This window comes from Python bivittatus, unplaced genomic scaffold, assembly GCF_059951505.1.
Source record: "Python bivittatus isolate LINGU-HERP-01145 unplaced genomic scaffold, Pbiv_v1 ctg000880_np1212, whole genome shotgun sequence".
NCBI lineage: Eukaryota > Metazoa > Chordata > Lepidosauria > Squamata > Pythonidae > Python > Python bivittatus.
This window is the reverse complement of record NW_028277117.1, coordinates 63,762-86,475: the sequence shown is the minus strand read 5'-3', so window position 1 is coordinate 86,475 and position 22,714 is coordinate 63,762. Positions and strand designations below refer to the sequence as shown.

General features: G+C 43.8%; 1 long non-coding RNA gene across 1 annotated transcript in view; it reads left to right on the top strand.

The window, feature by feature from the left end:
• Nucleotides 1–20,425: 20,425 nt before the first annotated feature.
• Nucleotides 20,426–22,714, top strand: part of LOC148213674 (uncharacterized) — a 38,531-nt gene continuing 36,242 nt past the window's right edge. The window contains exons 1-2 of the long non-coding RNA XR_015794162.1: nucleotides 20,426–20,653; nucleotides 21,436–21,533. This is a non-coding gene — a long non-coding RNA (uncharacterized LOC148213674). The remainder of the gene's footprint in view (nucleotides 20,654–21,435; nucleotides 21,534–22,714) is intronic.

The window sequence follows — 22,714 nt, the reverse complement described above, 5'->3', positions numbered from 1 at the left end:
AGAAACAACAAAGCATAAGAGAAGGACAATGGTGGCCACCAAGCTGTGGACCTCTCTTCTCACGCTTCTCTGGATGCCCCAAAATACACAAGCCCACCATAGAACTCTGCCCAGATCTCTCACCGCAAAACCTGGAACCTCATTGATAGGAATGGACGCTCTATCAATCCCTCCCTACAATGCCTTTCGAAAATCGAAAACTTTACTTCAGGTTTCATTGGATCTTCCAGCACCCAACACAACACAAGCATCCCACCTTCTGAAACACGTAATTGTCCCATCCATCAAAACGATCCCTGAGACAATCCACAGATTACCACCACTTCTTGGGATCGTTGCAGTGTGCAGACTAATAAAACCCCTCCAAAACGTCTCCAGCGGCACCTGCGGCACTCCGCATAGTAGGGGCCCAGCACAGGATCTCTGTCCGGTGAAGCCCAACGTCTCAACAGCAGGTGCAGAATCTGCAGCACGCGCCAAACGCAGTACGCGGGCAGTTCTCTGCACTCCTGGCTGAGGAGGGTCTTTCAGAGCATGTTAAGGCACAGAATCAAGACAGAGAAAAAGGGCCACTGAGGCTGAAGAGACTATCATATAGCAGATGCTACTGAGCCCACAAATAATGATTATATATCTTACCTTGCCGTTCTACTTGCTAATGGAATGTCTCGTCTGTACCGTCCCAAAGCTCTGCACTCACTGGCAGCCTTGCTAGAAACCCGTCTTTTGGTTAGGGGCAGGTGATCCGGCCGTGGGGAACACGATGCCTCTTTGGGTGCCAGATTCAGCGAGAACTTGTCAAAGTAGGAAACCTTATAACCTGAAGAGAAGGTGCTTTGCCAGTTCTCTAGGCAGTGATCTGGTGCCCGGGCAAGGGGTTCTTTTAGTTCTTTCAGATGCAGAGACCCCGAACACACCAGCAGGTCAGGAGGTGTTAAGCTTTATTGTTAACTCCAGTGAACAGATTTCAACAGGAATCCATGAGTGTTTGGGCTGTTCCCACAGCCACAGGTTGTAAAAAAAACCAAAACCAAAAACATTCAGATAGACTATACCGGTCCTGGCAGGTTCTATCAAACATTGTTCTAAATCATGTTTTTCTCTTATATGCTTTTCTTGTTCATCATGTGCCATGTTGAGGAACAAATGAAATTCAATCCCCTTTCCTTTATAATTTAATTTTAATTTTAATTTAATTTTAATTGTCTCCCCAGGGGGACTTTGGCCACCCCTTCCTTCCGTCTGTAGGACAGGGATGTTTCCATGTCCTCAGAGACAGGGACATGTCGCTACCCTCATCCTAAGCTGGTGGAGCAGTTGAGGTTTGCTACTTCACAACTCCGATTTTGAGGACTGCGGCTTTCCCACTTCTTACGCAACTGTGTTGCTTTGTTTGTCAATTGTTTCTTTGGGAGCATTTACAGCTAACAAGTCCTGCCACGTTTATAAAGGGCTTACTTTCACGGGTTCTTGCCTGTATCCTTGTGCAGTCGGCACTCTCTCAGACTTTCTCTGCCGCTCAGGAAACGAAAGCCTCCAAAGTCATAAGAAGGGGAGGGGGGAGCCTTCTGAGGCCTTTTTCTGTCCTTGAAAGACTGGGGGAAATCCCCTAATCTCGCCTGTGTTTTTGAGTCCGTCTTGACTCTTGGCACCTCTTTCGGAAGCTGCTTGCCGGTGCCTCCTTCCTGGGGCTAAGGGACAATAACTGGCGCAAAGTCACCCAGCTGGATGCCGCGCAAGAAAGGCAGGACTGCTGCTTTAACCACGACACCAAACTGGCTCTCCACAGAAAATGCTTTGCCCTTCCTCTCCTTGCCTTCAAAAGAAAAGAAAGGAAGGAAAAACACACATTTGACAACAACAACCTGCCACTCTCTTTGCAGTGGCAAGGAGTTCCAAATGCACACACTCAATTAGATCCTAAATTTTACAAAGCAAAAGCATATCAAACTTCATCGCTTTTGTTCCTTTGTTCTCAAAGGCATTCCTAAAGACAAAAAGTACAATCGTCAAGCAGATTTTTACACACAACATACACTCACGAACATCAAACCACGTGAACTGAACTCCTGAATCTCCTTTTCGGCTCCAACTCTTCCTGCAGTTTCTCACTTTCTCTCAAACTCTCTTTTTCATCACCTGCCCCTCTAAGGGCTTCCAGCAAAAGCCATCAAGGGACTCTGGATAAAACCGGCTCTGGATGAAACTACAGCAGACAAAACAGCCAAGGCCACTTGACGGCTCAGCTCGTTGTCAAACGATGATCAATGCAGATTTCTGCAATTCTAGACATGGTGGGCAAGAAAGGAACTCTAAAGCCACCAAATCTCCGGGAATTAGAAGCGTGACCGACAGACATGCACTACCATCTCTGCCAGACCCTTCCTTACCCAAAATCCGTGGAATTTTGAGGAATACAGAAAAAAGGATGGAGAAGAACGTCCTTAAAAAAAAGGTGACTTTTACAGAGTAACCTCCCTCCATCTCAAAAACTAAAATCTCTCTCCGATTTCAAAGCAGAAGTCCCAGAGTGTTGATCTCCAATGCTCTCTACAATGAAGCCATCATTTATCAGCGTTGCCTGTGCAAAACAATTGAGCAAGAACATTTTGCACAGCTCCATCTAGTTCTTAATTTGCATTTATGTGGAAGAGGGAACTCAGCACCTGGAGTGAGCAGGCAGCTCTTTTTCCTGGCATCCAGAGTTTTGGTGCTGCCTGGGAAGGAGAGTTAAAACAGCCCCCTGCTCCTTTGTTGGAAGCCCCTCCCCCTCCAACCCGGAGAGCTGGGAAAGAGAAACTCCAACCCAAAGGCAAGCACCTCAGCGGTAGCCTTCGGACAGCAAGAGAAAACATCCCTTCTTGCCCTTGCGAGACTGCTGAGAGGCAGAGCTGAGAGAGGAGGAGGAATAGGGTCCGATCAGACTCTGCAAACCCAAGCAGGCCTGCGAACCTAGCCAAGCCCGCTGCGTGCAGCAGCCCAAGTGCAGAGCTGTACAACCAACTCCAGAAACAGAGGACTGCAAGTGCTGGGGACGGGTGGGGAGAGAGAGAGAGAGATGCCATTCACAAGTCTATAAAGCAGCGAAAAGGGTCTTCACATGCAAATGGACGGAGAGCTGAAGACCTGAGGGAAAAGAAAAATTGAAAGAAGAAATCGCTCAGATAAGAAAACATAGTGATAACATAGGAGTCGGAGCATAGAAAGAGAACCTCGAGATAGAACTGGACAGATTACATAAGGATAGAAACAGAATAGCAGTAAACTTATAGTAATAAGGAGATAGCAGTATAAGATGGGAGTTTAATTTTCTACCATAAAAGAGTTTTATATATATTTTTTATTGAAAATGTTTACAGCAGTAATAATACAGACTAAAATGGAACAGGGAAAACAAACAAATGTGGTTTCTAGTCATTCGTTTTTAATATTGCAATTCAATTATTTAAATCCAAAAAGGTAATTAACAAATAAAACACTTGATCGTTACAATCTTTGGTTCTGGGGAATTATTTGATGAATGGAATAAGTCAGAAATCCTGTATATAGTATTAAACAGTACAAGAGATATGATCAATCACAGCCTACTTGGAATGATCGTAGGGTCATCTAATTCAGGGACTAGTATAAAGTTCTTATAATCCCTTTCCAGTTTTAAGAATGTTCAAAATTGGGAAGGACTCTATTGAAATACAGATTGGATAGGAATATATTGACATATATGCACCTCACTGAAAATGACTTTTACTACTTTCAGGACATTATTCTGGGGGTCCAGTATTACAAAAAAAGTTGTATAATAAGATTGCTCTTGAAATCTCATTTTTGAAAAAACATTTTAGCACAGTGCAGAAATACCAGGTGAAATAATACCAAAAGTGCAGAATCAGTTGGGTCTCTACAGACTGATAGCAGATAGAAGGATTTTACCTCTCCCACTTAGGAGAGTGGGAAGTGCTTAGATGCTGCTTGGCAAGAAGAATAGCATGAAGCTCTTGGGGATGAAATGAATGGGTGAGATATAATCCATGAAAGGTACCCATCAGGAGGTGTTGGTGTTATGAGTTCTGGCTGGCTGGGAAAGACTAATGTGCCCATGTGCTCCTCACCCATGGAAACTTTGTGCCAAGTGAGAGGGTTTCAGGGCAGGCGACAGCCGCATCTGGCCCTGGGCTACAAATGCTCCTAAGCCCTGGAGGTCCACCCATTGTTTCTGATGGCCAATGGATGGGTGGCCTCCAAGGAATAAGGAAACCCTGCTTGCCTTCTGGAAGGTTCTAAAGACATGACTGTGTCAACCGGCCTGGGGATCTGGTGATGGTGTAGAGCCTGCTAGATGGTTATACTGGTTGATCCATGACTTGCACTTGTCTGCTGTTTATATTTTTTGGTTCTAATTTTGGTTTTAATTGGGTTGTTTGTTTGATTTTAAGGGACTGTGATGTTTTTACAGTTTTCCTGTATTTTCTTTATTGGTTGTTTATTTATTTATTTTGAACGATGTGAGCTGCCCAGAGTCACAAGTGTGAGACAGGCAGCTATACAAATTGAAGAAAAGGAAGGAAGGAAGGAAGGAAGGAAGGAAGGAAGGAAGGAAGGAAGGAAGGAAGGAAGGAAGGAAGGAAGGAAGGAAGGAAGGAAGGAAGGAAGGAAGGAAGGAAGGAAGGATAACTTCAATCAGAATTCCAACTGGGAAACTCCTGACATTTAGATCCAGCAAATTCAGTAATACAAGGAATTCCTGGAAGCTAGGCATTCTAACAAATCAGCCATCAACAGACACATAAAGATAAATCCCATGTACCTACCATTTAAAAGATGTAATCAAAAGTCAAGGAAGGAAACAAACAGCCCAAACAACATTGTCCCTAAGGACTAGCAGCTAGTTAAGCTGAAAACAGTCCAGATAAACTGTGAGGAATGAAACAATGCCGTAATCAAGGAACTTTCACGGAAGAGGCTACCAGGACCGGCAGGGCAAGCTACTACTGTATGTATAAACAGCCATCAAACTTCACTTTTCCATGCACTGATGAGGTTACTTAGCCTGGTAATGAAATGCTGCGGGAAAACAACCAAGCTCGAAGAATACCCCAGACACAACAGTTCAACCCTGAGCTACACATATTCGCTACTTTTGTCATATTATTATATTTTGTAGAGGTTAGTAAATTCTCTGCCTCTAATATTGCATGGGTATTAGAAACAAAACTGGCTATGTACCAAAATAATCCAGGAATAACTTTGCTGGGATTGGGAGAGGGATGTCTTTCAAAGCATATTAAGGTGACAGAAGCAAGACAGAGACAAAGAACCACAGAGGCTGAATAGACTATTATATAGTACATGCTACTGAGGCTAAAAATAATTATTATATATCTTACCTTACAAGTATAGTTGCTAATGGAATATCTCATCTGTACAGTCCCAAAGCTCTGCAGCCACTGGCAGCCTTGCTAGAAACCCTTCTTTTGGTTAGGGGCAGGTGATCCGGCCGTGGTGAACAAGATGCCTCTTTGGGTACCAGATTCAGTGAGAACTTGTCAAAGTAGGAAACCGTATAACCTGAAGAGAAGGTGTTTTGCCACTTGTCTAGGCAGTGATCGGGTGCCCAGGCAATGAGTTCTTTCACTTCTTTCAGATGCAGAGACAATGAACACACCAGCAGGTGAGGAGATGTTAAGCTTTATTGTTAACTCTAGCAAACAGTTTTAAACAGGAAGACAAGAGCACAGTTTGAAAGCATCACAGACCAAAGAAGATGATAAAACTCTTCCCCCACCGTCGGGAGCTACTATAATGCAACAGTGGAGAGACCCCACGATGGCTAAGATAACACAGCGCCAAGTCCCAAGCCCTGAGTCCACGCTCCAAGTTCCAGGGGCAATGCCAGGGTTTTTCCCCAAAGCCTGGCACTGCAATCCCATGCCTCTGTTTTGGAGTGAGGGGCTTTGAAAGTGTCCTTGACCAGATGTTAAATCTGCTCCTCAAAGGATTCCAGAGCCTGAGAATTGTAGAGATAAGCTAGTGCTTGATTGAAACAATCCTGAGGGTTTTGCTCCCTGCCCCCATTTCTAAGTAAAAGTGAAAAAGAAGCCAGCTAAACATTATTATGATTCAAAGTGTGTTTTCTTAATGTGTGCAAGAGAAATCAAACGATGTCACCTAAACTCCTCGAAATAACAATGGTCTTCCGCATTGCCTCTACACTCCACCCGTTGACATATTTTGATTTCCCTTCACACTCATGGTTCATAAACCCCAAATCTCCAAGTAATAAATTCCACATTTGCATACAATCGTTTGACTTCAATCTACAAAATACTTATCAGTATTAACAAAGTAAGAATGCCTATTACAAAAATAACAACTGGGTGCCATGCTCAATTTGAAATGTTGGTCATAGCTGCTTTAATAGCCATCCTGAAAAAATATCCTACCCATGATGAGTGGTTAAACCCCCAGTATCTTGAATAAGTCTAACTAATCCAGCATGTTCATGCCTAATTTTTAATAAGATCCCGTTATCATTGTTAGATAGGGCTTGCCACTGGGATTGAACGTGATTACTTTTCCATATTAATTGAGCTATTGAGCTGATATTAAATCTCACGGGAAGTGTAAAGGTCCATTCTTCAGTTTCCCAACCAAACGTTTTTGTTTCATATTCAACTGCTATATAATATCCAGTGGGGGTGCAAATTTGGGATACATTACATCAACATTCTCTAACAGGTGGGTGAGAGAAACCTCCATCCTTCCAATTAACTTCTCCATTAGACCAACCTTGAGTGTCATGTTCTACTTTCATAATGTTCCCTAACTGCAATAAAGATGATTTTGTCGTCATGGAAAACATATGTTGTATGTATATGTTTGCTTACTACAGAATTGAGTACAAAAAAATATATGCACATACATAATAAAGGTGAATATATAATAATCATACAAACAGACACCAAAACTTTTTCTATCACACTCCCCATCCTGGAAACACTTTATTAAGCTCCCCCAGCAACTTCTAGGGGTGCGATGGCATTCCTCTGCTTTCTTACGCTGTGGATGCACATGAACGCGTAGCATTCTTGTTTAATGGCACCTGTCCTTCCCTGAGCAGCCCTTAGCAGAACAAGGGCCCCAATTTACTGCTACTAGGACATCAGTGGTAGCGTTCAAGGACTCCAAAATCAATTTAAGAATTCATTAGCTAATATGTCCCCCTCTAACAAAGGGTGTGAAACATAGCCCGTAGTTCCAGTTTCCAAAAACACTGCTTTTTTGCCATCTATTCTTTCGGTCATAAAAATCCTTATGGCTATCGCAAAAAACTTATCATTGGTTAAATAAGATAAACTCTTTTCTCAAAAAGTCTAACTGATGATCATCTTTAATGAAATTTTAAAGATACATATTTAAAAGTTAGAAATAGAAAAGAAATTTTGAAATACAAAATATAAAGAAAAGGAAAAGGTGAAGTAAAGTAAAAGGAAAAATGTTTGAAAAATAGATAACTTCCAATCTATCTCTGGTCTTAGAAATAATAAGGCTATCGTAAGTGCTAGTTTTTAATACATTAAATAAGAATAATTCTTTGTCTAATATATCCCATTACATTTGTAATCTAATCTTCAAATCCCCATGTGAGCTTCACCCCACCTGCAATTTGCAAATAGTCCATCAATGGTTTCCATTCTTTAACGTAATAATTGTTTGAGTTTTCTTTTCATAAGCAAGTCAGTTTATCATTTTCTGCCACATCCATCAGTTTTCACAACCATTCTTGTATTGTTGGTAGTGTCTGGGTTTTCCAAAATTGTGCATAAAGAAGTCTTGCTGCGGTAATCATGTATTGAGTAATTCTAATAAGATGTTTTCCTATTTGAAAGTGCATTATCCCCAACAGGAATAATTCTGGTTTAAACGGAATCTGTATTTCTAGTATGCTCTGCATCAACATTTGTATTTGAATCCAACATTTCTTTGCAAGTTTGCATGTCCACCACATATGGTAGAATGACCCCTCTTGTTGATTACATTTCCAAGAAATGTTGGAAATTGTCCCATCCATCTTTGATAGTCTTTGGGGCCACAGTAGATAAAGAGAGAGCAAACCTCATCCCATTTTAGCACTGAAGATGTTACCTAGCCAGGTAATGAAATGTTTGCAAGAAAAGAACCAGCTCAGAGAACCCAAGAACTCCACATACATCATTTTATAGAAATTGATAGAAAAAGTCTAACTGATGATAATCATACCTTAATAAAGACTCTATATGCAATAGAAATCCACCACGCCCATCTACTGGTAAAGCAGAACAAATCCAACAATTATAAGGATCATCTATTGAGGCATACTTATCTTAGATGACTTTGTAACCCCGACAATCTACTGCAACTGAAATACATGGTAGGCTCAAAAAAGATGCTTATCTAGGAAATGAAAAACAGAAACAATAACAGGTTTACTGCTAGCACTTCTGCCTTTGCTAGCTTGCCATCTGCTTTTCTGTACCAGACTCTCCTTCCTGTGGATGTAAAGGCACCCTGAGCCTTCACGGTATTATCTTCTGGCTCATCTCTCTCTTTTACTGGGAAATCATCCTTCTTTCCAGAATTAGCTGGGCAATCCAGTCCCTTCTCTCAATAGACACACTGTTGTCCCATCTACTACACAGGACAGCTTGAAGTTCTCCTCTGGAATCTGAGTCTCTTACACACTGCTTAACACCAGGATTCCCTGCACAGCCAAACGAGACCTGGGGGCAATCCGGCCATCAACATTTGGTGCAGCTATGACCACAAATCTGCAAGTACAGAGATCTGATCCAGCTGCTTTTTGAGTGCCCCAATTTGCACACTGAGTGCACATTAAGGCCAAAGTGGGGGCTTCAGGGGACATTTAAATCATTTGCAAAGAGGAGGGCAAACATCCCCCAATGCGGTGACTTAGTTTACCAACTGCCTCCCCCAACCAGTTCATGTTTTCCAGAGGGGCTGTTGGAACAATGAGCTCCTTATTAACTTCTTCCAGGAGCATGACCAGTCCCCAAATTACCATTTGTTCAGTACTTAATGGCAATACATTTGGGTCACTTCTCTGTTGTAAACAAACTTTCCGTTTTGCTTTGGAGTTATTTATCCACCCCTTTATTGGGTGGCTGTTTTACCTGTGACTGGGTTGATTCCCTCCACGTGTTGTGGTGTGGAGCAACCTGCCGGCAACTGCTTCAGCCAGTTTGCCACGGACCACACGTGCATCCGTCCTCTGTGACTCCCCCTGCCAATTCCAAAGGATTCTCTCAATCTGGAACTCAAAGAACCAACTTGTGGAACTCAAAGCTTCTCTGGACTGAAAGCACCTTCCTTCCAATCCCATGCCACCCCTTTATTTATGAGCTTGTAGAAGGGGTGAAGTGTTTGTGCCCAGTGTGGGAGGACCCTGGCATTCCGCAAAATTGCTGCAACTCCTTCACCGTCCAGGGAAGGGGAAACGCTGCATCTTGTCAACCATGGTATGAGGCAAAACCTGTGTCCTTCCTGACCATAGGACTCCTAAAAGCTTTTCATCAGTGTCTGGTCCTTGGGTTTCATTAGGACTAACTGCCCACCCTCAGGTGTGCAACGGTGTTTGCAGGTCAGCTGAATACTTCTGCAGTAAAAATAAATCATCAAAGATTAACATAAGCACAACAGTGCATGCCCTCATACCCTGACAGAGAGGGCTGAATGCAAACAACCTTGAAGCAAAACTTGAATGGCCCGTTGCATTTTCTGTTTAGGTAAAAACAGTGAGGGGGGGGTGCCTTTGCAGCCACGCTAGGAAAACACCATTAGCTCAAAGCGAGACGGACACGTACGCAGGATATCTTGAGGGTATTCAGGAAAGGGTCTACAGCCACCCTGAGGGTATCCAGGAAACCTTCAGGGTCTCCAGGAAATGGTCTACAGCCAAACCAGTTCAAACTGCAGTTCAAACTGCCTTGTCCCTGTAAACTATAAAAACTGAGCTTGTATTTCCGGTGGTGTGGCAAAACCCTGGCATATTTGCTGCCTGTGCTTTGGGTTATTGACCGCCCAGCTTCCTTTACTCGGGCGAATAAAAAGCTGTTTCTTTCTAAGAGCCTCCTCCTGAATTCTTGGCATTGGATTTCTCTGGGATTCGGGGTTGCAGACCTTACATTTTCTGGTGCCCAATGTGGGGCATGAAGGCGTCGTTTCTTCGCGTAGCTAACTCTGGGCTCCCCAGGAGCGAGCTCCCTTGCGGCTCGACGACCTTCGACGCGGCTTCCAGGAGAAACTGGCGCGGACCAGTGATGACGTCAAAGAGCGCTCCTGGATATTTTTTTCCAGTGACCTCGCACTGATCTGCGGCCAGCAGACCCTGCTGTAAGACAGACCCGAACGTCTATTTCGGAGGCTCTCTTCTAGTACTGGGGACTAATCAAGTCGGGGAAAAACGTAAGTAGGAAAATTGGGGTTCTGGAATGGGCAGTTTGGGAAGTGCCGTGTGCGAGTTTGTGTGTGTGTGAGACGCGGAAAATTCTCATTAGGAATTTGTCTGCGAAGCGAGTGAGACGGCTAGAGACGACCGAAGCGAAAGGGAGCGAGTGATAAGAGGCACGGAAAACCAGTAGGTTCTTCCAAAAAGGAGAGGGTGCCTGCTCAGACCCCAAACCGAAGGAAAGGTCCGAGAAATCTCCTAGGAAGTCAGACCTGTGGATTCCGGTGTCCTGTCCCCTGTCCCTCGAACGATCCCTTAAACGGCCAGCGTCGGCTGGTGGGAGGCGAGGGTTGATCCCACCACCTTTAAATTCTCTGAGGCCAGCGATTGCTGGGTGGTGGCACTGGGTGGGTGGGTGGATGGGGCCGCTGAGACCGGGAATCCAGGGTCAAAAAGGGAAAGATACCACAAGGAAAGGTATAAAAAGGAAAAGGTACCACAAGGAAAGGTATAAAAAAAGGGAGGGGGGAACCAAAAAAGTAGTTTGCCCATGGCAAATGAAAAACAAGATGGGAAGGCAGCTGATCTAAAAGAAAAAGGGGGGGGGGGAAAGGGAAGGAAAAAAAAAAAGCAGCTATACCAGAAAAGCTACCAAGAATTGGCCCACCAAGAAATGAAGGAGTGCATGTTCTTCTGTGTTTTGTTTTGTTTTGTTTTTCCTGATCCAGGAAAACATTTGGCCAGAAGTGAAGGTAGGAGTAAAAGTCTGAAGGCTCAAATGCTACTGTAATGGCTAACATCTTTGCAACGTGCTCCAGTATTTTGTAGTCAGAGAAGGGGCAGGGGGGTACATTTTTTGCCCTATTGCTTAATTGCTGTGCTGCATCTGAGAGTGCTTTGCATTTCAACTTTTATCAGCAATCTCATTTTCTGCTTTGCAACAAGAATCCAACACTGGCCCTAAAGGGGGCCTTCCTATGTTTTACTTTTAAACTAAATGGGTTATGAGGAGAGGTTTACTAGGTTTCATCTTTGACCCTCAATATGGATATGATGAACAAAAGGGAAATAATGTTTAGGACAATATTTGGTAGAGGTTCCATGAACTGGTATGGTCTATCTGAAAAAAATTTTTTTAACAACTTTTGGCTCTGGAAGCAATCAAGGCACTCTATAAATTCGTATGTCAATGTAGATTCCTTCTTTCCATCTTTCCAAGTTCTCCTTCTAGGAAATTATTAAGAATGAGAAGGTATTACAGTTCTTAGCAGTTGAAGTATATAATGATGTCTTCATCTAAGTAGAAATGTGATAAACAGTCCAAGTTTTGTCTCAGGGTTGCTTGCAGTCCCCCATACCCTTTCACAGTATGAAGGCCTACTATCTGGGTATGCATTTCTACAATTATGCTAGCCTCTCATGATTTGTCTTCCCTATGGTAGTAAGAATCAGCCTAGCAGCTTCATCCTACACTGCATGATCAGGTAATTAATCCTAACAAGGCTCAAGGATCCCTATAGAGGTGATCAACTGGATCTGGGACTCAGCCACTCTGCACTATGAGGCAAAGCCAATCTTTTGGAGATCTCTTGGGATATTGGCACTGGGTTTTCACAGGTAAGGCTTCCCAAAGCAGCAATTCCACGTCCTATCTGGCCACAAATCATTGAAGGGGTGGAGACCACCATTGGATCAAGCCATCCTGAAGTTCGATCAATGATTTGTTGGCCTCCACCTAGTCTATGCCCAATATCAAAACCTCCCCCAGGAGAGAAGGTTTGCACGCTCCATGTGTGGAAGTTAGAATCTGATGCTTTCCTGCTGGCGGTTGCAACTGAGGAAGCTGCAGGAGCAGACTCAAGAGTGCCCAGTGACATCAATGTCAATAAAAAAAAAAAACTGACTTGGCACTACTGGGCATAGATGTACGGGGGAGGATGTAATAGACCCTGGCTACCAAGGAATGCTTCTCCACCTAGACCCAGAGAGCCCTGAAATGATCCTCACAGCAGGAGAGAGAGTGGTGCAACTGATCCTGCACAAAATCACCTTCCCTCTGTGACAAAAGGGAACCCCCCTGTACAGAGTATATCGCCAGAGACAGGCTGGTAGTCAGTGTCCACGGGCTGCTCCGACTCTAAGCTCCTACTAGTGTTGGTCACACACGATGATGGATGATCAACAGCAAGTGGGGTGTCTTCTTGCTGGATAAAGTCAATATTAGAGTCCATATTATGGTGCACTTGCAGGAGTGTTTCCAGAGCTTGCCTAGGGTGCCTCTCGGGGGGCCACGGTTTTAAATCACCCCCTAAGGGTCCGTTCCCAGAATAGTTATTTAGGTGTTGTATTACATTGACGGGTTGGTTAGCCTTTTCTGTTTTACAACCCTGCCCTGAGCTGTTACGACTTCTTTTGTTTTTTTGTTGTTGGAAATTTTATACTCTCGGGGCTAGGCCTTAACAGCGTTTCTACAGAGGTGCAGGTAGTGGGGAATAAGGAGCCTAGGGTCTCAGTTGCCTCCATGGCCGATAGGAGCATTGCTTTAACTATTTCCAGTTTATTCAGAATCGATTGCTGTTCCTCAGAGGTGAGGGTGGCAAACAATTGGATCATCTCTTCCTCATCTTTCATTAAATTATCCAGCACCTGAGGTTTTGAGGTTGATTCTTCCCTTTGTGTGTCATGTTCTGGCCTAGGTGGAGGAGGAGTTTTTCTCTCTGCAGATAAGGGCTCGCTATCATTAGTGACTCCAAGGCTTATGCTTGCCTTCCTCTCATACTTGGTTCTCCTCCTGGTGTTTAACAGAGGCTGAATACAGTTATTATGGAACACACATACCGGGAAGATATGATATTGCCATAGCTGCTTCTTGAGCCTGAAGAGCATTGCTGGTAAAGTGGGTTGCACGAAAGTTAGAAGTATTTTTTTTACTCTATATCTACTAGGCAGCCAAGAAATTTCCGTAAGCTCATTTGAATATACCCTGCAATGGATTAATTGAGCAAGTGACTTTAATATTGCTCCTCTATTGTGCCACCTATCTCTGTTCAGAGGCGTGTCAGTAGCCTGCAGCAAGATTTTATACCTCTGCAGAACCAGCCTGTTCTTTGCCTCATCTTCGCCAGAGTTTCTCTGCTCCATCTGCAGCTGCCTAGACTGCATGTCAGGGATAAACTTTAAGGTATCCAATTCCTTAACTGGTTTGGAGATAAGGTTTTCCATTAAGCTTTTTAGTTCATCTATTTTTTGTTAGCATCTAGGAGGTGGTCAAATATTGCGACTACTGTTTGTGCTGTTAGGAGGCAGTTCTTAGCAGCCAAATCAAAATCACCGTTAAAGTTTGTTCTAGTATGGACAATATCCTCCCCTCTGTCACTTTTGACTGCCTTGTTTTCGGAATTAGAGCACTCTTCCACATCCCAATCTAATGAAGAGGAGAGGTTGTTATCAGGGGATACAGGAGTCGAAGGTGAAGGAAAATAGGACTTACGTTTAGCACCCTTAAGCTGTAATAAATCACTTATCTTTGGCTGTCTGGTGGTCATCTCTGCTTTGCCTTGCTTGTGATGTTTTCCTAGATGAGTGTCTTGTGAGTACCATGTTTTGATTTTTTTTCTCAAGGTCCTTTTCATTTCTAATTTATGTTTCCGTTTAATGATCCTTGTTTATCATTAAAATTATGCTGATACCCCCGAGAAGTAGAATAAACTGTGAGAGAGCTGTTCACAGCAGCTGCTACTCTAATGCCATCTTGGACTGCCCTCTCCCCTGTACAGAGTAAGAAAAGGGGAAAAGAATTTGGGGCCACAAGAGCAAGTGTGGGTGAAGGGGGGCACTGAGTAATTGAAAACAGGCAAAGTATTCTGTCCTGGGGGGGGGGCAGAAAGATGCTTGACATCTCCAAATAGAAAAAGACTCCCTATAAGAGTGGTTAATGGTTGTCTTTTTGTTCAGTAGACTTCAGTAGGAACTCACGAGTATGGCAGTCATCTCAGGAGGAGTTTTCCAAGCTCTTGAGTTGGGGCATGAATCTGTTTAAATCATGGATGCCTACGCTTACTGAAAATGCTTGCCTCTTCCTCTCGCTGACCGCTGCATATACTGACATTTCAACTACCAGATTGACATCGCTGAACAGCAGTATAACCATTGGGTCTACACATCTATGCCTCATCACTGGCAAGGAAGATTCCCTGTCTACATAAAGCCACTGGGTGACTCTTGTGACTATCTTGACTTTGTGAGAGAGTGGGCATGCAATCAGCACTCTCTAATTCTCATCTAAAACTCTAAATGTACTTTTTATTGTTGATATACCATGTGTCTACAGTACGTACAATGGGCAAGCAAAACCCCTCAAGTGAAACTCAGGGCATCCTGCGGAAGACTGGGCATGTAGATTGTAAGAGATAGCTTGCAGGGGTGGATTGCCCTGTATTCAACCGCCTAAGCCATTTTCTTTCTCCATCCTGAAGGCATGGGATCTTTCTAATACCTTCCTTGAGCTGAACTGTGCAAGTTAAGGACCAATTCTAAGCCTCTCCCGAATTGAATTGAATTGAATTGAATTGCTTGTCAGAACTATGTCAAATATTTCTCATATGCAACTGGGGGGGCTGGGGATTGGATTTCAGCACAAGAAAGTGTTCAGGCTCTCCTGTCTACATTTTGGGCTCTCTTGTATTCAGAGATATTCGGGCAATTGTGAATTCCTCTGACCCATGCGACCCCAACTTCACATACCCCCTTACATTTTCTTTTCTCCCCTGCCCTCGGCACACTTAATCAGAATGGTTTGCACAATATTTCAGTTCCTACAACAACTGGATCTAGAAGGTGAGGGTATATTTACAGCAGGAGAGTAATTTTTCTAGGTAACAGAAAGCATTCTGTTACAAAACTAAAAGGAGGAATGAATGGGGGGGGGGGTTGCCTTTGCAGCCGCGCTAGGAAAACACCATTAGCTCAAAGCGAGACGGACACGTACGCAGGATACCTTGAGGGTATTCGGGAAAGGGTCTACAGCCACCCTGAGGGTATACAGGAAACCTTGAGGGTCTCGAGGAAAGGGTCTGCAGCCAAACCAGTTCAAACTGCAGTTCAAACTGCCTTGTCCCTGTAAACTATAAAAACTGAGCTTGTATTTCCAGTGGTATGGCAAGCCCTGGCATATGCTTTGGGTTATTGACCACCCAGCTTCCTTACTCGGCCGAATAAAAAGCTGTTTCTTTCTAAGAGCCTCCTCCTGAATTCTTGGCATTGGATTTCTCTGGGATTCGGGGTTGCAAACCTTACAAACATCATTATACAATTTAACTGCAAAGAACTTTAATACCCTTTAATTTCCCAATAACTTCCCAAAAATAAAACTTGCAAGGCTGGGAAGGAAAAATCTATGGGTTGGCATAGGAGTTAATTCAGTCTCATAGGCAAAAGTCGGAAAAACAAAAAAACCCCAAAAACATTCAGATAGACCATACCAGTCCATGGAGGTTATATCAAACACTGTTTTAAATATTTTTTCTCTTATTTTGTTTTCTTACTAATGTGCCATGTTGAAGAACAAATGAAACTCAGTCCACTTTCCTTTATAATGCCTGTAGAGTTTAAAAGCTAGAACACATGAAGCCACCCCTCCCCCCCCTTTTTCCTTTCTCTCCTCATAGAGCTAATGTTGGACTCCTGTTGCAAGACAGGGTGAGGCTGCTGGCAGAAACCGAAATGCAAAGCGCTCTTGGGGCACCCCAACAAATATGCAATAAAGCCCAAAGGATTGCTTCTCCAAAACTGCCTAGATCTCCTCAAGAAGAGCAATCACTTTTTCCTGTTGATAACAGCTGTACAGAAAGACATTTACGAAAAAACCTTAAAATTCAAATCATTATTTGGATAAGGGGCTTGAAAGTCCATTCCGCCAACTGCCATCACTTTTACACTAGAGGAAGGAGCAAGCCTCTCCCCACCCCTCCATGTTGAACACATTGAAAAAGATGATCTTCAGGGCTCCCCCAGGGCCATCAATCTAAGCTGTGTGTCCCTGAAAGTTTACTGGATCTTGATGCAGAAGGTTATTCTCAGCTTCTGTGTCTACTAAAGCCATTATCATTATTATGATGATCTGTTTCTTTGTCCAATAAATGTCTAATTTAATATACAGCCTCTGGCCCCCTGGGGTAATAGCCCTAATTTTAATTGTCTCCCCAGGGGGACTTTGGCCACCCCTTCCATCTGTAGGAGAGGGATCTTTCCATGTTCTCAGAGACAGGGACACGTTGCTATCCTCATCCTAAGCTGGTGGAGCAGCTGAGGTTTGCTGCTTCACAACTCCGATTTTGAGGACTGTTCCTTTCCCAATTTTTACAAAAGTGTGTTGCTTTGTTTGCCAATTTTTTCTTTGGGAGCGTTTACAGCTAACAAGTCCTGCCACGTTTATAAACAGCTTACTTTCACGGGTTCTTGCCTTTATCCTTGTGCAGTCGGCACTCTCTCAGACTTTCTCTGCTGCTCAGGAAACGAAAGCCTCCAAAGTCATAAGAAGGGGGGGGGAGCCTTTTAAGGCTTTTTTCTGTCTTTGAAAGACTGGGGGAAATCCCCTAATCTCTCTTGTGTTTTTGAGTCAGTCTTGACTCTTGGCACCTCTTTCGGAAGCCGCTTGCCGGTGCCTCCTTCCTGGGGCTAAGGGACAATAACTGGGGCAAAGTCACCCAGATGGATGCTGCGCAAGAAAGGCAGGACTGGTGCTTTAACTACGACACCAAACTGGCTCTCCACAAAAAATACTTTGCCCTTCCTCTCCTTGCCTTCAAAAGAAAAGAAAGGAAGGAAAAACACACATTTGACAACAACAACCTGCCACTCTCTTTGCAGTGGCAAGGAGTTCCAAATGCACACACTCAATTAGATCCTAAATTTTACAAAGCAAAAGCATATCAAACTTCATCGCTTTTGTTCCTTTGTTCTCAAAGGCATTCCTAAAGACAAAAAGTACAATCATCAAGCAGATTTTTACACACAACATACACTCATGCACATGAAACCTAAGGAACTGAACTCCTGAACCTCCTTTTCTGCTCCAACTCCTCCTGCAGTTTCTCACTTTCTCTCAAACTCTCTTTTTCATCACCTGCCCCTCTAAGGGCTTCCAGCAAAAGCCATCCGGTCAGAGCAGCTAGCATTCAGCCACCAGCTTTTGCTGCTGACAGTTTTACAGCGTCCAGGCAATGGGCATTCAGGTATTTACACCAACCAACCAGTCACCCCTTCTTCCCAAAAGACACTCCGTCTCCTTGCTTTCCTTGCCACCAGTTAAGTTCAGTCAGGATTCTCTCTCTCTGCCTGAAATGCTTTCACTTTTTAAAAAAAATCTTTATTGTCATTGTACAACTTGTAGAATGAAATTAATGCCACCCCAGTGCAGCTTTAAAAATATAAAAACCATAGAACACACATAACACACATAAAACACATATAACACAACCTTCACATTCCATATTGCACAACCCCTGATGCTCCATTAATACTGCACTATACGATAGAATTCAGTATAGTTGCAGCTCTAAGATAGAAGGTATTCTTCAGCCTATTGGTCCTTGTTTTCATTATCCTGTACTGTCTGCCAGATGGTAATAGTTCAAAAAAAGAATGTCCTGGGTGGGATGGATCCTTAAGAATATTTTGAACCTTCTTAAGGCAGCGGGAACTATAAAGTTCTTCTAAAGAGGGGAGAGGGCAACCAGTGATCCTCTGGGCAGTGGTGGTAACCCTCTGGAGTGCTTTCCTATGTGCCACTGTGCAGTTAGCAAACCATACACAGGTGCAGTAGGTTAAAATGCTCTCAGTGCTACAGCGGTAGAAGGCCACCAGCAGTTTTTCATTCAATTGGTGTTTCCTGAGAAGTCTCAGGTAGTATAATCTCTGCTGGGCCCTCTTAACCAAGGCTGCAATATGAGCGCCCCAGGTCAAGTCCTCCTTTATAATAACACCCAGAAACTTAAAGCTGGCCACCCGCTCCACTTGGTCTCCATGCTCGGTCTTCCTGCCAACACTCCCTGTCCCCAACTCTTCTGATGACTGCCACAGGGAAAAATGCCTGCAACGTCACTTTCTTTCTTTGCCTATAATCCTTTCTTTACCCCACTTGAGACATTATTGTAAGCTTCTGCCAACTAGCATTAAAACAGTAGCTGTCCTTTGTGATAACCAATATTTTAAAACAGATACAAATTTTCAGGTTCTACTTAATAAGAAGTTATGACTCAAGGCACTCATTATCGCAGAATTCAAAGGAGCCAAATAAAAACTACAACAGTGTAATATGGAAATAGTATTGTTTTGCATTAGGCACATTACAGTAGGTATCAACTCTTGACTCACACCTGCATCTGCTCTATCCCCAAACTCAGCAAGAGTACCAATCTTCATGTTCCATTTACAAGTTCTCTCACACCCGGGTCACTGCCCACTTAGGCTACTGGGACAAGTTTCCAGTTGTGTGTGCTGAGCCAAGGTTGTTTCTCGATCACGGGCATTGCAGAAACACTGCAGTGGTCAGGAGGGGGCTGCTTCCCCACTCTGATTGTGGGCAAATGCCTTGCCCCTGCTGCCTCCTTTCGGCGCTTATTTCAGGGAAATTGGGGAGCACATAGCAATTCTTTAAATAAAAACAAATCAAATAAATATGGCCACGGGAAACACCCATGTTTTGTAGGACTGGTAGATGGAGGCTACATGGATCTTTTCTTTTCTGGTCCTTAGGTTAGAGCACTCCCACATGGGAAGGGACGTCATTTCCTTCTGGCTGAAACAAACACTTGCCCTGGGCAACTCCTATATAAGGAGTGATTTGATTATCTCATGTTTCTTGTTAGTCAAATGGAGCCACGGCCCTCTCTCAAAATTAGCCTGACTTATTTTCATGTATTTTCTGATCACGCAATTATTTGTTTTACACTTACAGCACTAAATATTACCATCAGCAGTAGAGTTAAAATTTTCTATAACTGGTAAACATTCAGTCACAACAGTATAGTTTCCAAGTCACAAAAATTACTAATTTCACTTTAGTCTGCTTTGCTCAGCCCACATCTCAAGTACTATGTCCAGTTCTGAACAACAGATTTGAAGAATAATTCAGAGAAATTGGAATACATTCACAGAAGGGTAATGAGGATGACTGATGGACTAGGAACCAAGGTCTAAGAAAACAGATTGAGGAGAATGGCATGTTTAGGTTTGAGGAGAAAAGATGCAGGGAGATGCAATAACCCTCTTCAAATACCTGAAGGAATGTCACATAGGAGACTGGCAGGTTCTCTTTCATTCTAGAATTCAGGACACAAAAGAATTGATTTAAGTTACAGGAAGGCTGATTCTGATTAAAAGTTAGAAAAAACTTTAGCAGTAAGAGCAACTCAGCATTGGAATCCGTTACCCAGACTACTGATCTCTCCTTCACTAGGCGGGTTCAAGCAGAAGTCAGAAAGGCATCCACTCAGGATGCTTTAATTTCATTTCTTGCACTGAACCCTTTATACTTTTATGGTCTGTGAATGGAAATATTATTATAACAATAACAACAATAATAAAGCCCTTTACTTAAACATGAATGTTAAAAAACTAAAGCCCTTCATGGCGTGGGGCCGGGTTATCTGAGCGGCCGTCCCACCCGGTCTGGCACAGAAGGCATGCTGTGGGTGCCGTCTGCCAGGGAATTACATTTGGTGGGTCCCAGGAGATGGGCCTTCTCTGCTGTGGGGCCCACCTGGTGGAATCTTTTCCCTCTAGAAGTGGGATTAGCTCCATCTGTATCTTACTAAAAATCTCCTGTCTGTAAGTGTTAACTGGGCAAAACAGTGTGTGTCCCAACAAAGGTATCTGAAATGGGCTAGCTTACAGAATATAGCGACCCATGACTCCTTTGGGATTGAAATTTGGGGGATTTGTGGCTGATTCAGCGCTGCACTGCAGCAGTCGGTCCAGGTCACGTGGTTGTCCTGGGCGTATTCCTGACCTCTTTCCCGCCTCCCTCTGTCCCCTGCGCCCAATCGGCTGGCAGCAAGGCCTGACGGGCGAGCGGCAATTGGCTGCTCTGGAACCAAGGCAGAAATCTGAAATCTTTTAGCGGCAGTTGGTGGTGAGGGAAACACAAGGGAGCAACTTGGATGACTCCCGGTGAAGTGGGGCTGGCTGGGGCTTGCCGTTGGTGGTCGATGGGTGAGCCCTCTTCTTCCCTCGAGGGAGGGGACACACCAGAATGTGGAGCGGGGGTGCAGTTTTCCTCATTGACTGCGGCTCCCTCTGTTCCCCCTCCCCTCAGCAAAGTGGCAGGCTGAGGAGGAGGGGGAGGCAGAGGAGGAAGAGGAGGCAGCTTCACCGGGGCTCTCCTGAGGGTTATGAGGGAGGGCAAATGGCAGAAGTGTATATTATATGTGGAAATGAAAGAAGGGAGGAAGGATGGATAGAAGGCAGGCAGGCAGGAAGGAAGGAAGCAAGGAGGAAAGGAAGCAAGGAAGTTAGAGGGAGGCAGGGAGGCAGGCAGGCAGGCAGGCAGGCAGGCAGGCTGGCTTCCTTCCTTCTGCCAGCTTTCCACTTACAAAATCAACGGGGAAGCCAGCAGCAAGTTGCAAGTTGCTCACACTTCCCCCCAGGCAGGAAGTGGGGGGGGGGGGAAAGGAGTGAGAAAAGGAGGGAGGGAGGAAGGAAGGAAGGGAGAAGAGGGGAGGGGAGGGAGTGAGGGGAGGGAGTGAAGGGAGGGATGGAGGAAAGGAAGGGAGGGGAGGGAAGAAAGGAAGGAAGTGAGAGGAGGGAGGGAAGGGAGAGGGAGGAGAGAATAAAGGAAGGAAGGAAATTAGAAGAGGGAGGGAGGAAGGAAGGAAAGAAGCCTTCCTTCTTCCAGCTTTCCACTAGCAAAATCAATGGGGAAGCCAGCAGCAAGTTGCAAGTTGCTCACACTCCCACTGCTTTTCTATTGTTGATCATTTTGTTTCTCTCCTTAGGTAAAGAAATATCTGCGAAATGATGACCCAACAGGTCACTCGTTGTCTAGTCCCTCTTAACATTCCGCAAGTCCCTCAAGACCTGGCTCCAAGCCTAAGTACAAACTTTTTACTTTATAAAGAATATGATAATATTATGACATATAAAAACAATTTTACATTCAAGGTTGCATGACAATTGGACTTAATCAAATGCCAGTCTTTCTGAATTCATTGCTACATGAATATTCACGTAAAGCAAATACACTTTTAAGCCTCACTCTACAATCCATTTAGAAAAAGGCCCACAATTTCAAACAAAATAGGTAATACAAATACAAGGATACTGTGAAATCAATATTAGATTGTACATACAGTAAAACCTTGGTCTAGGGGGCCCCCATTTAACATATTTTGGATGCCACAGACAAAATTTCTGTCCAGACATTCCTCCCAAAATCAGCAAGTTTACTGCATCCAAAGTAGTCCAGATGAGACTCCTAAGTTCACATTAAATTATGGTATATTTATTGGGCCAATTTATGTCATTTACAACAACAGCATGACACAAGTGGTGCACTAAATCAAATTATGCAATTCATGTGATTTGCATAATGATATGAGTACAAACGACATACTTTCTTATTGAGCAGATATTTGGAAACAATGGACAAGTTTACCCTCCATTCTACCTGTTAAATTCAGGTTTACTGAATATGCCTTTGCAATACCATATGGGTTCTTGAGATGGAAATGCTAGTTTACTCTACTGATGGCAATAGGTAGTCCTGATACCTGTACAACTGAGAAGTCTATCAACTGAAGGCAGGTTGAAATATGGCTCATGTGAAGAACAGGGAATGTGCACTGAGAGTCAGTGCAATGTAGTGGGGAAAGGGTGGGACTCAGACTGGGGAGCTTGTGACCTCCCTTCACATCACCATGAGGTCCAGGGAAAAGATGGGATAAATACAGCAATAAATATCTACTTTCAAAAGGCTAAGTTTAGGAATTTGCTTCCAAAAACAGTCCGGTACAAAAAATCCTGCCCTCCTCCAAGTCTTTCATTTATCTTTATCTCAAGAGTTTATTTTAGAAGGTGGGCAGAGTCTTTCCACTGTTACTGATTTAAAGCAATTGGAAGTCCAAAACTGTTGCGCATTGCTCAAAAATGGAATGAGGGTCCTGCTACTTTCCATCCAGCTGAGTTATTAGTGACTATATTCCAGTATGATCAGTTTGATTTTTCTAATCTTTAAGGAACAGCATAGGCACAAGCCTATGCAATGTATCTTCCTGG